This window comes from Aethalodelphis obliquidens, unplaced genomic scaffold, assembly GCF_003676395.1.
Source record: "Aethalodelphis obliquidens isolate GAN/ISIS:26980383/991018 unplaced genomic scaffold, ASM367639v1 scaffold29, whole genome shotgun sequence".
In the NCBI taxonomy this organism is placed as follows: domain Eukaryota; kingdom Metazoa; phylum Chordata; class Mammalia; order Artiodactyla; family Delphinidae; genus Aethalodelphis; species Aethalodelphis obliquidens.
Genome location: NW_020837973.1, coordinates 13,871,078 through 13,884,647, shown reverse-complemented (window position 1 = coordinate 13,884,647; position 13,570 = coordinate 13,871,078). Strand labels below are relative to the sequence as shown.

Genomic DNA, 13,570 nt, shown 5'->3' with positions numbered 1-13,570 from the left:
TTTGTGTTCCTTGTCACTGCACATTTAGTGTCTCAGGCCCTGGTTTTCAGAGAGAGAATGCTTCCATCAAGTGACATGGCAAGAATTCCATTAAACTTGAAGCTACGGCTGCTGCCTAGTTATAGCCACATCCACACACAGTGAGGCACTAGACTGTTCCTTGGTACTCCCTCGCCAAAGTTTGAAGGTAAGTGAGCAAGTACTATAGCTATGGGTTGAATCTGGCCATTTAACACCACAGGCATGTCCTCCAGGTGACCTAGCGCTCAGAGCCCTCAGGGATGAGAATCTGGGTCACCCCACCAGGTAAGCCACTCTGACTAGCCGTAGTGCTGTCTGAGGGTGTGGGGACCCTAAAAAGGAGAGTTGAAGAGGGAGATGGCGGTACCAGCTGCAGTGGCAGGGGCTACTGTAGTACATCCCAATAACCTTCCGCTTCTAAGTTTCCCCAGAAAAAGAGATCATCCAGAATCACATGGAGATATTCTCAGATGGGACGAAATTACTCTACAAAGGGACTGGATTTGGAGGGCTCGAGGGGTGAACTGTAATGGATCTAGGGGTCTCCCCTTCAGGACGAAAGCATTCATTGCCCAAGCAGTCAGAAGACTTGGCTCTGACCTCTGCAAAGGCACTCACCAGTGAGTCCCACTCAGGAATGGCCCTTGGCCAAAAGGTGCTACCTTTGTCAAGGTTACAGCCAAGTTCCAGTGGCATCCGGAGATGGGCCTCTGTGAGGATACAAAGGCCTGGCACCCTTGCCTCCCCTGGGGCCTCTGAAGGGCCATGGCCACTTCCTGTCTCCCTGTGGTATTTGCTGAGGCTTCTTCTGCAACTGCATCCGAGCTCAGCTTCTCCCTGTGCCCCATCCTGTCTCCTTCAGCCCTCATGGCGGGTATCTGAGAGCACCTCCCCGCAAAAGCCCCTGCATGGGACCTTCCATCTCTGAAGCTGGTTCCCAAGACTGGGCCCTGGTTTAGGCATCTTACAAACGCATTTTCCCAGCTGTTGTAACTCTGGGGTGAAAACAGACCCGTGAGTGAGAGTAAATAATTTTGCCTTACAAATTGAAAATTAAAATATTTAGTAGTTTCATTCAGCAGAAAACATTTTGCTGAACACAAAGGGCTTTGTTTCGATGGGAAGGCAATCTCCACATAACATCTCATCTTTCAATGAGCTTTTGGTGCTTCAATTATTTATTTTTTAATCAAGTTTTAATCCACTGTTTGGGTAGATGTTTCTGAAGTATTTTTTAATGTAGTAAGTTTCAAAAAAAAATTAGATCTCCATCTGTCATTATATAGAATGTGTGGACAGATGGTGAATGGAATTATTTTTAACCCCTGAATGCTATTAGCTTGCTTCACTGTCTCCCTGGAAGAGAAGGGCTGTTATGATTGTACTTTTCCTTCCTCCACTCACAATTAATTTTGCTTCACCTTGGAACCTTCAGCATCAGATTTTGGGAAAAAAGTCCAATCATCACCTTAACCTCTTTAAAGAGAATCACAGACAACTGATCTGCAAATTGATCTTTTCTTTCCATCTCCAAATTATTTCTTTGAAAAGAGAAAGACATGTTCACTGAGCATATCATAGATCTTTTCTTTTCTTTTTTTTTTTTTTTGAGTTACGCGGGCCTCTCACTGTTGCGGCCTCTCCCGTTGCGGAGCACAGACTCCGGACGCGTAGGCTCGGCGGCCATGGCTCATGGGCCCAGCCGCTCCGCGGCATATCATAGATCTTTTAATTCACTGAATTTCTTTCTTAACTTGATTGTTTTGATGCTCTTTCTGTTGAAATGGTGGTAGCGTTAGGTGCCCAAAAGAACGTAGAAAGTGATCGATCTTTTTTTTTTTAAATTATCAATTTGAAAACTAATCAGATAATATTTGCAGTGATTCCATTTCAAATATAGATAAGAAATCAATATACAGTACATGGAGCAGGTTTTTATGAGAGTTTTTTTCCTCAGATTATTTATTCCATGACTTTCTAGACCTTGGCATGTATGGGATTTCATTTCTATGTGTTTTGCTGTCCTCTTAAACATCATTTTTTAGTGTTAAAGTTTTTTGTATTAGAGAATTTCCCAAACATACACAAAGGTAGAGAGAATAGTATAATGAACACCCATGTACCCAGTGGTCAGCTTCAACAGTTATCAACATTTTGCACGTCCTGTGTATTTACCCATCTGTACTCCTCCTGCCTGTTTCCACCCTCCCTTTTTTCTTGAAATATTTGAAGAAATACCAGACGTTGCATCATTTTCCTCATAAACTATATGCATTTAAGTAGTAAGACTAAAAGAATTTAACCACCTGAATATTATTATACCACCCAAATAACGATATCTTAAATATTCTAATACCCAATCTGTATTCAAATGTCCCCAGCTGTCTCAAATTTTTCTTTTACAGTTGGTCTATTCAGATAATAACTATCAATAACGTTCATAAACTGCATGATTGTGTATCTCTTAATTATTTTATTCTACGTGGTCCCCCCCTCCCCTCTCATGCCATTGAATTTGTTGGAGAAATCAGATTATTCATCCTTTATAGAATTGTGCCCATTTCTAGAATTGTATGATTGTATTTCTGTGATGCTTTTAACTTGTTCCTCTGTTCTCTGTATTTCCTGTAAACTGGTAGTGAGACCTGATTTAATTAAAGTTCAAATGTTTTTTTGGTCATAATAATTTTCTTTTTTTGGAGGGGAGATAAAAACCTTTCATTGCGCTTTGCCAGAATTTTGAATCAGTTCAGAAAGTAATACTTTATTTTATTCTTTTTTGATTTTTATTTTACATTGGAGTATACTTGATTAACAATGTTGCGTTAGTTGCAGGTGTACAGCAAAGTGATTCAGTTATACATATGCATGCATCTATTCTTTTTCAATTTCTTTTCCCATTTAGGTCATAATATTTCTTATGCTGTGTACTTCCTGTAGAATCATATCAAGAGCTTATGAAGTCTGGTTGCCCCAGCTTCAGAAACATCACCGATCCATCCAGGGTATGTCAGAATGTCCTGCGAGTTTCTTAAGAACATTTCACCTATAATTTTAAGATCCACTGACAACCATTGCTTAGATCCAGAGTTTCATTAAGGATTGAAATGCAGATCTCTTATTGCCATTCTTCTGCGTTAGTTAGCCATAATTCTTCTATAAGGAATAATTTATTCTCATCAATTTTTTGGCTTCCCTGGAACAGAGTTTGTATAGGAAAGGCAGACCAATTCTTTATTATTTCCATGTATTTATCAATTTCTGAGCAATGAGGTAGTGCCCTTATAACATCCAATGGCAACTAGTAAGTTTTTAAAGAAGTATCCTTAGGAACTCATGAGTTTTATACATATAATATTTTAATTGAGTGTGATTATTATTCTTTTTATAGTCATACTGGGCTATTTTGGCTAATGGGATCTCTTACAAGTTGGTCTCCTTTTGACAGGATCTATTTAGTCTTTGATAGTTTCTTGCTTTTCTGCATTTCAAGACGTCCCAGGCTCATCTTGTACATTTCATATTCCATATAGATCCTCAAAAGGTAATTTACTGGGTCAAAAGGAATAACTGGTTTTTTTTTAAATATTTATTTATTTTTGGCTGTGTAAAACACACCAGAAATAAAGTAACAAAGATGGCCCCCATTGTGTGTTTATCTCTATCATATAATTTCATCCATCGCATCTGCATTGATAAATATTAGTGAAGAAATAGGAGACAGTTTACCCATGTTATTTCTATCATAAAAAAAGAATTGTGTATTTCTGACTTAATTTAGCATTTTGTTATAGGATTCAGAATGTAAGGTCTTTACTTTTACAATAGTGAAATAAAACAAAAAGGAAGATTAGTGTTCCAACCATCTTATAGCCAAGAAATTCTTCAAATTTATTTGAGTAATGCATCTGATGAAGTGAAATATGTTACTCATCAAAATTAACCTGTCTTTTACTTGAAGTTTTACTTGAAAGAATAATATGAGGTTAAAATAGAATGAAAACTGAGTTTGAAAATGAACTTCAAGAATACAGGACACCCAGCGGGTAACTGTCTATCAACCCAGTTATTTGAGGAGAGGCATTTCTTGACACTAGTTCGGCTTATCTGTATATATATATATTATATTAATATAATATTATATATTATGATATATTATATATATTATATATTATATATATATGATATATATTAACATCTTTATTGGAGTATAATTGCTTTACAATGATGTGTTAGTTTCTACTTTATAACAAAGTGAATCAGCTATACATATACATATGTCCCCATATCCCCTCCCTCTTGCATCTCCCTCCCTCCCACCCTCTCTATCCCACCCCTCTAGGTGGTCACAAACCCCCGAGCTGCTCTCCCTGTGCTATGCGGCTGCTTCCCACTAGCTATCTATTTTACATTTGGTAGTGTATATATGTCCATGCCACTCTCTCACTTTGTCACAGCTTACCCTTCCCCCTCCCCATGTCCTCAAGTCCCTTCTCTAGTAGGTCTGCGTCTTTATTCCCGTCTTACCCCTAGGTTCTTCATGACATTTTTTTTTTTTTTTCTTAGGGGGCCACTCTTCATCGCGGTATGCGGGCCTCTCACTATCGCGGCCTCTCTTGTTGCGGAGCACAGGCTCTAGAGCGCAGGTTCAGTAGTTGTGGCTCACGGGCCTAGTTGCTCTGCGGCATGTGGGATCTTCCCAGACCAGGGCTCAAACCCATGTCCTGCATTGGCAGGCAGATTCTCAACCACTGCGCCACCAGGGAAGCCCAGAATAACTGTTTTTAAGGTGATTCAACATAGTAGAAAGTGGCTTCAGAAGTGGGTAGATCAGGGTTAGAATCCAAGCTCTATTCCTTACTAGTTCTGGGGACCTAGAAAAGGCTTTATCTCACAACATAAGGATAATAAGAGCTCTTATAAGGAAGAGGAATTTATAATATCATACAGAACTATTTTATTATAGTGTTAAGTGGAAAAAGCAGGATTCACAATTTTATAAAAAACACATAGAGAAACTATTGTGATCAAATATGCTAACATGTCAGTAGTGGTGTCTTTTGATGGTGGGACTACAGGTCATGTATTCTCTTCTTTATGCTTCGAACTATACTGTTTCACATAACTTAGAATGGAAAGAAATAAGATAACTTCGTTAAAAGAAAAATAAGCCTATGCAATAAATCCTATACTGTGGATGAAAATTCATATGGGATATGATTTGTTGCATACACTTTTTGTATCTCTCATGGTCAATTTAACCCACTCGTCCATTAATAGAATTGAATGCAAATTCTATAATTAAGAAAAATACTGATGTACCTACGCTCTGCCATCTGCTTTCTTTCTCTATGCCATGTCCTACTGATTTTAATAGACCAGGTCAAAGCTGAGTGTGTCCTGCTTTCAAGGATGACCTCTGAGGGCCTCATAATCTCTGTCTGCTTGCTCCCAGGGGACAGCTTGTAGGTTCTGGGTTGACAGCTGATGGCAGAGCAGTAAAAACAGGAAGTAAAATAAAATCTCCATTTGACATGCTTATAAATCAGTTTTCCTATGGGACAGAATTGTCAGTGTTGGTGCACATTGAAAATGGTCTTATTGATTAGAAAACTAAACCAACTGGTTCTTTATTCATCTGAGGATTCAGATCGATTCAGAGTGACTTGTCAAGGGTGAATCCATCTGTAATCCTTTAAAACTAGGGCAAATGATAAAAACTTGTGTGGAAGATATCTGCAGAGGTTTCTAATCTAGGATTCAATCTGCTTTTCAGGAATGATATTTTGCTCTTGTAGTTAAGGGTCATAATTTCTTCTTTTCAAATGGGTGATGAAATTCTACAGATCTGAGGTTTAAGGGAGGATGATATTATTAGGTAACATTTTTCTTTATAATTTTTTTCTATCTAAATATATCTTATTTCAAAAGAGAATTCTTGGGGCTTCCCTGGTGGCGCAGTGGTTGAGAGTCTGCCCGCCGATGCAGGGGACACGGGTTCATGCCCCGGTCCGGGAAGATCCCACATGCCGCGGAGCGGCTGGGCCCGTGAGCCATGGCCGCTGAGCCTGTGCGTCCGGAGCCTGTGCTCCGCAACAGGAGAAGCCACAACAGTGAGAGGTCCAAAAAAAAAAAGAGAATTCTTGATTTTAATTTTGAATCCGTGTAGGCTAAGTCTGACATCAGGGAAACTTGACTACCGTGGTCAGATCATTAGATTCTGAGCAGTGAATTGCCTTGGACAGGTCTTTAGGTGGCTGTGTAAGAAGAAACATGTAAAACGAAGTGTCCTGGTAATTGGCAATAACTGAGAAGGGTTGTTTTTTCTCTTTTCTTTTCTTTTCCTCTATGTTCTCCTTATCCATGAGCTGATTTAGATGCTGACCTGTAAAGGAGTCAAACCCAAGTATTTAGCACCTGGACTGTTGTCACAAAAAGTGTTGCTTCCTTCAACAACACATCTTTAGTGAGCCCTTGTTCCTGATGCAGGTTCTCCACTGAATGGTAGAAATGCATTGATGATGGAGACACAGTGCCTGCTCACAGAGACCTTACAGCCTAGTGAGCTGGACTGGACATACGCACACCTGGAAATAAGAGATTAGCATTGGCTACACCAGGTGTGATGTGTGTTGTGATGTGTGATAATACCCCAGGGTGCTCCAAGGAAACAAAACCCATGCACCTCTCAAATTTTAAGGAATTTGTGCATGCGATTGTGGAAGGCCGGCGAGTCTGGCATCTTCAGGGCAGGATGGCGGGCTGGAGACCCAGGGGGAGTTGGTGGTGCAGTCTTAAGTCAAGTCTGAAGGCAGTCCTGAGGCAGAACTCCCTCTTCCTTTTTAGGGGGAATCTCAACCTTTTTCTCTTAAGGCCTTCAACTGATTGAATGAGGCCCATCTACTCACTCTTATGGCACAAATTCAAGATGCAAAATGGTACACAGTGAAAATGAGCATCCCTCTCTCTCCTGACCTCAAGCCACCCTAGGAGCTTCCCCAGACACAGCAACTATTACCCATTGTTGATTTCCTTATAGAGGTATTCTATTCACCTATGAGCAAATGAGTATGGATATTTTAAAACAATATGCCAATAACATCTTGCTTTTTTCCTAGTTAACAAAATATCTTGGAGATTGTTCCACTTGAATTTAAAGCTGCCTTTACTTTTTTATAGCTATATACAATTCCATTGTATAAATATACTATAATTATTTAGTCGGTCCCTCAACTAGATTGCTTCCAGTCCCATGCTAGTACAGGCAATATGGCCACAAATATGCTTGTACATCCCCCTCCCTCCATTCTTTAGGATAAATTCCTAGAAGTAGAATTGCTAGGTCTAAGAGTACGTGCATTTGAAATTCTGAAATATTAGCAAATTTTCCTGCAGAGAGGCCCTGCCAGTTAATACACACCTACAACTGGTTCTTTTCAGCTCCAACTTACAGATGCACAAACATACTATCACAGGCATTATTTTCAAGGGTGGTGATGGATTTTGGCTTATCCATTCTCTCCTTTTTCCTCCTGCCCCTGGTCCATTCACCAGCATTTGGGAGTCGGCTGCCTGGGTGTAGCCTGAGGAAAGGGAACAAAGTGAAGGGAATTGGCTCATGGAGACAGCAACACCAGAGCTTCACATGATGACTGTTTGGCTTTGATCAGTTATAGAAATGTAGGTCTCCTCCTGGTGTCCACTCAGCTCATAGGTGTCAGGAGTAGAAGTTGAACTCATTCAAGTTCTTGTTCAAATCTTAAACTTACAGTTACCAAGGCTGGTAGGGGGGTGGAATGAGCAGGGAGATTGGGACTGACATATATACACTACTATATATAAAATAGATAACTAATGAGAACCTACTGTATAACATAGGGAACTCTACTCAATGCTCTATGGTGACCTAAGTAGGAAGGAAATCTAAAAAAGAGTGGATATATGTATACGTATACCTGATTCACTTTGCTGCACAGTGGAAACTAACACAACACTGTAAAGCAACAATACTCCAGTAAAAATTATTTTAAAAATACATGGATTGTGAAAGGAAGAAAAGAAAAGAAATGGGGAAAAGAAGAATAATTGAAAGAAGTCCTTCTTATTTAAACTAAAATCAAATTCATTAAAAGAGTATTTAGTCTTTGTTTATATCACCTCAAGTTGTAGAGAGAATGAAAGTATATTATTATGTTATAAGGAGTTATTCTGACACTGGAGACCACCAACATATGTTAGGAGATTTATAAGTTCTCTATGAGAAAGTAAATATTTTTTTTATTTCAAACACAATCTTTTTTTTTAAATTTAATTAATTAATTAATTAATTTTAATATCTTTATTGGAGTATAATTGCTTTACAGTGGTGTGTTAGTTTCTGCTTTATAACAAAGTGATGCATATACATGTATCCCCATATCCTTCCCTCTTGCATCTCCCTCCCTCCAACCCTCCCTATACCACCCCTCTAGGTGGACACAAAGCACCGAGCTGATCTCCCTGTGCTATGCAGCTGCTTCCCACTAGCTATCTATTTTACATTTGGTAGTGTATATATGTCCATGCCTCTCTCTTGCTTTGTCACAGCTTACCCTTCCCCCTCCCCATATCCTCAAGTCCATTCTCTACAACTGCGTCTTTATTCCTGTCCTGCCCCTAGGTTCTTTATGACCATTTTTTTGGTTTGTTTTTTAGATTCCATGTATATGTGTTAGCATATGGTATTTGTTTTTCTCTTTCTGACTTACTTCACTCTGTATGACCGACTCTAGGTCCATCCACCTCACTTCAAATAACTCAATTTCGTTCCTTTTTATGGCTGAGTAATATTCCATTGTATATATGTGCCACATCTTCTTTATCCATTCATCTGTCGATGGACACTTAGGTTGCTTCCATGACCTGCCTATTGTAAATAGAGCTGCAATGAACATTGTGGTACATGACTCTTTTTGAATTATGGTTTTCTCAGAGTATATGCCCAGTAGTGGGATTGCTGGGTCGTATGGTAGTTCTATTTTTAGTTTTTGATGGAACCTCCATACTGTTCTCCATAGTGGCTGTATCAATTTACATTCCCACCAACAGTGCAAGAGGGTTCCCTTTTCTCCACACCCTCTCCAGCATTTATTTTTTGTAGATTTTTTGATGATGGCCATTCTGACCAGTGTGAGATGATATCTCATTGTAGTTTTGATTTGCATTTCTCTAATGATTAGTGATGTTGAGCATTCTTTCATGTGTTTGTTGGCTGTCTGTATATCTTCTTTGGAGAAATGTCTGTTTAGGTCTTCTGCCCATTTTTGGATTGGGTTTTTCATTTTTTTGTTATTGAGCTGCATGAGCTGCTTGTAAATTTTGGAGATTAATCGTTTGTCAGTTGCTTCATTTGCAACTATTTTCTCCCATTCTGAGGGTTGTCTTTTCATCTTGTTTATGGTTTCCTTTGCTGTGCAAAGCTTTTAACTTTCATTAGGTCCCATTTGTTTATTTTTGTTTTTATTTCCACTTCTCTAGGAGGTGGGTCAAAAAGGATCTTGCTGTGATTTATGTCACAGAGTGTTCTGCCTATGTTTTCCTCTAAGAGTTTGATAGTGTCTGGCCTTACATTTAGGTCTTTAATCCATTTTTAGTTTACTTTTGTGTATGGTATTAGGGAGTGTTCTAATTTCATTCTTTTACATGCAGCTGTCCAGTTTTCCCAGCACCACTTATTGAAGAGGCTGTCTTTTCTCCACTGTATATTCTTGCCTCCTTTATCAAAGATAAGGTGACCATATGTGCGTGGGTTTACCTCTGGGCTTTCTATCCTGTTCCACTGATCTATATTTCTGTTTTTGTGCCAGTACCACACTGTCTTGATTACTGTAGCTTTGTAGTATAGTCTGAAGTCAGGGAGCCTGATTCCTCCAGCTCCGTCAAACACAATCTGTAAGGAAGAATATAAACATATAGCCTTTTAAAAAATTTTTATTTATTTATTTATTTATTTTATGGCTGCATTGGGTCTTTGTTGCTGTGCACATGCTTTCTCTAGTTGCGGTGAGTGGGGGCTACTCTTTGTCGTGGTGCACGGGTTTCTCATTGCGGTGGCTTCTCTTGTTGTGGAGCATGGGCTCCAGCTGCACGGGCTTCAGTAGCTGTGGCCCAAGGTCTTCAGTAGTTGTGGGTCGCGGGCTCTAGAGCACAGACTCAGTAGTTGTGGCGTGTAGGTTTAGTTGCTCCACGTCATGTGGGATCTTCCCGGCCTAGGGCTCGAACCCGTGTCCCTTGCATTAGCAGGCGGATTCTTAACCACTGCACCACCAGAGAAGCCCCTAAACATATAATCTTAAAAAAAAAAAAGAAAGTTCTTGTTCAACTCTTGAGTTCCTGGCATCATAGATATGTGACCATGCCTAAATGAGCTAATTCATCTGCATCATTTATGAGCAAATTCATATTCATCCTTTAAGAGCTGGTTCATGTGTGTCATTTATGAGCTGATCCATGTGCATTGTTTAGGACATGGTAAGCACTCAACAAACATTAGTTATTATCTAGTTATTATTGTCCTTCTGGGTCCTTAGGAGGTGGGTGTGGAATGGACGTGGTGGGGGGCACTGGTGGAGACTGGAGGAGTCTGGATGCTGATGGGGATGAGGCTGGAGCACCACAGGTGGCTAGGATGCCCTCCTGGTCCTCCCAGCTGTGTAATTCAAGCAGCTCCAGCTTGATAGCAGTTTTTGAGTCATGGGGACAGAGGAGAATTTTTCTTAATTGAGCGGGAGCTAATGAGAGCTGTATTTCTTTGAATCTGCCCATTGGATGAGAACAAACATTAATTACCACTGGGCTGGAAAGGCCAGATACAATTTGCCGAAGAGAGGACATCTTCCCCCATCAGTTATAAAGCAGTGTGCAGAGGACCGGAGCACATTCAAACAGCGAAAATCCATCACCAGCTGTGGCATTAAATACAGAGCAAAAGCCCCATAAACGGGATCCATGTGTGAAGCAATTAAACGTGGGCTGCCCCGGCAGCCACCTCTGTTAGAGCTTTCAAGGCTCAGCAACTTGTAGGATGACTGAAGAATAATAATGCGCTAGTTTTCTTTGTGGCCACAAAGAAGCCTGCAGAGGGGGAGCTGGTGTCTCCTAATTGCAGCAAGATTTGGATGGCGCTGTCACCTGGGTCGCCAGGGAGGGTGGGGCTGGTTCTCCCCTGATGCCTCCTGCCAGCTCCCTCTGCCACAAGGGACCCCATGGTCTGCTGGTGGCTGCAATTAGGCACATTCGACACACTTGGCGGGAAACCCGGGCTCCACGGAAGCAATAGAGATCTGGCTGCTGCTGCTTCTTTTTAGTAGTAAATGCATCCTACCATTTCACGTTTCACAGCTCCCATCCCTCCAAATGCCAGCTTCCCTACTCCAGTTTGGGAGCCCAGAGGGCGTTTCTAAGTCATGGGGGCTCAGTGAAGTTGGTGGATATCCTCAGTATGTTTCTGAGATGCTGTAGTTGGCTGGGTTTCTGGTAATAGCTAAGTCCCTCCATGTTATGCCAGTAATTTGAGGCACTGAGGACACCACCTTAACCCAGGAAGGACAGGCCAGGATAAGGTCTAGGGGTGGAGGAAGGGTAAAGGAAGTGCTACGGGGTTTCTCTTTCTCCTCTTCGTGACTATTTCCTTCAAGAGCTGGGAACTTGAATCCCATTGGCTCCAACAGGGTGTCTCCAGAGCAGACCCAGGACCTGCTGGACCCTGGGCGTGTCCGGGTGTGTCCAGGTGTGCAGCATCTTCTGGCTCACCCTGTCAGCTCCACCCTCCTGGTCGAGGGGCCCCTGCAGTCCCTGCTCCAAGGCCTTTCCAAGATCCTGCTCTGTTTCATGTCCCTGGGTTCCTGGGAAGATGGGGGCAGGTTGTCTCCTGTCACCTGGGCCCCCAAAGCATCGTTGCCTGTGGAGCCGAGACCGTGTGGCTCAGTGGTTAAGAGTTTGACCACCTGTGTTAGAATCTTGACTGCACGTCTTACTGTGTGTCTTTGAGGTAGCTGCTTACCCTCTCTGTGACTCGGTTTCCATATCTATAAAATCTGGACAATAGCTGTACCTACCTCAGGGATTGCTGTCAAAATTAGATGACATTATGTATGTAAAGTGAATGGAATGGTGCTTTCTGTGTAAGGAGCCCCCCGGCCCCTGAACATAGCTACCTCATGCTTTGACCTAAGACCTCCTTCTTGGGGCTCAAATCTAGCCCCAAGAAGGCTGGACTTGGGTGGGTGGGCAGATGTGGGAGGGCACTGCCATGTTGTCCCCATCTCATCCTCACCTCTTGCTTTTGCACCAGCAACTTTCCCCTCCTCGTTCTGGTACAAAAGAAATTCAAAAGCTCCCAGGTACGTCAGCATAGCAGCCTACCTGTGTGAACCAGTCTGGCCCTGTGAACAACATTGGATCATTTGGGGCATCCTCTGTAGGCCCACGTACACACTCTGACAGTCCTTGGGACTTTCTCACCCATCTTGCCACTTAAAGCCCATGGGTCACATTTGAATTCCACTCCTAAGTGTGTTGCCATGATCACCAGGATGACTTAGGGTAAAGACGGGCATTTACAAATATTCTCACCCCTTAGTTTCTGCTGGACGCTGTCAGGCCAAACCAATATGTATCAGCTGTGCCTCGGAAAGGTAATTCCCCTCCTGAAGAACTACACAGCCCTCAATAGCAAGGGTTTCTCCTGGGCGCTGAGTGGTGTTACTACCCTTCCAGCGGCAGGAACTCCTTCTGAACTTTCCTCTGTTAGGAGGGAATTGGGGGAAGTTTTGTTCTGTCTGTGCTCCTGGCTGGACCCGAGCTCCTGCATTTTGACCCCAGACATTTTCTAGCCCTGCTGGGCTTTTGGGGGATGGTGAACATGAGTTATTTGCCACTTTCTGTCTACGTGTGGATGTCAGTTATGATTTACATTTTTATTAAGCAATCTCGATTCTTATTCCCTTTCTTTTCATCTTCAAATGACTATTTTAACCCCTCTTTCATCTTTTCCTTTTGACTTATAATTGCTTTTCCCCATCCTTTTAAAAAATAGTTTTATTGAGGTACAATTGATAAACAAAGAACCGCACATAATTACTGTAGACAATTTGATAAGTTTGAACATCTGCGAAAGATCACCACGATTGAGACAATAGTCATATCCAATATCTCCCAAAGTTTCCTTGCGTTCCTCCAACCCCATCACCCAGTTCACCCAGTTTGTTTTACATGGCAAGAAAACTTAATCTTTTTTATTATGAGGTTCCCTCTGTTTCTACATTAAAATATTTATTGGCAATCGTTTGATAGTATTTGGACTTTCAGTGTTGTTCAAAAAATAAACGAAGACACATGACAAATTTTAAGAGTTTATTTGAACAAACACCTATTTGAATCAGGCAACATCAAACCGGAAGTGGTTAGGAATGCTCCGCTGACAGGAGCTGGGGAGAGACATTATACAGAAAAGGCAGAAACAAAGTGAGAAAATTATTTGTTGGCTGTAGCTTAGAACCAGATGGCTGTT

General features: G+C 41.4%; 1 protein-coding gene across 1 annotated transcript in view; it reads left to right on the top strand.

Moving 5' to 3' along the window:
• Positions 1-3,011, top strand: part of ZNF622 (zinc finger protein 622) — a 28,846-nt gene extending 25,835 nt beyond the window's left edge. Inside the window, exon 8 of the transcript XR_003436850.1 lies at positions 2,927-3,011. The gene's annotated coding sequence lies outside the window, so the exon portion shown is untranslated. The remainder of the gene's footprint in view (positions 1-2,926) is intronic.
• The last annotated feature ends 10,559 nt before the right edge of the window (positions 3,012-13,570 follow it).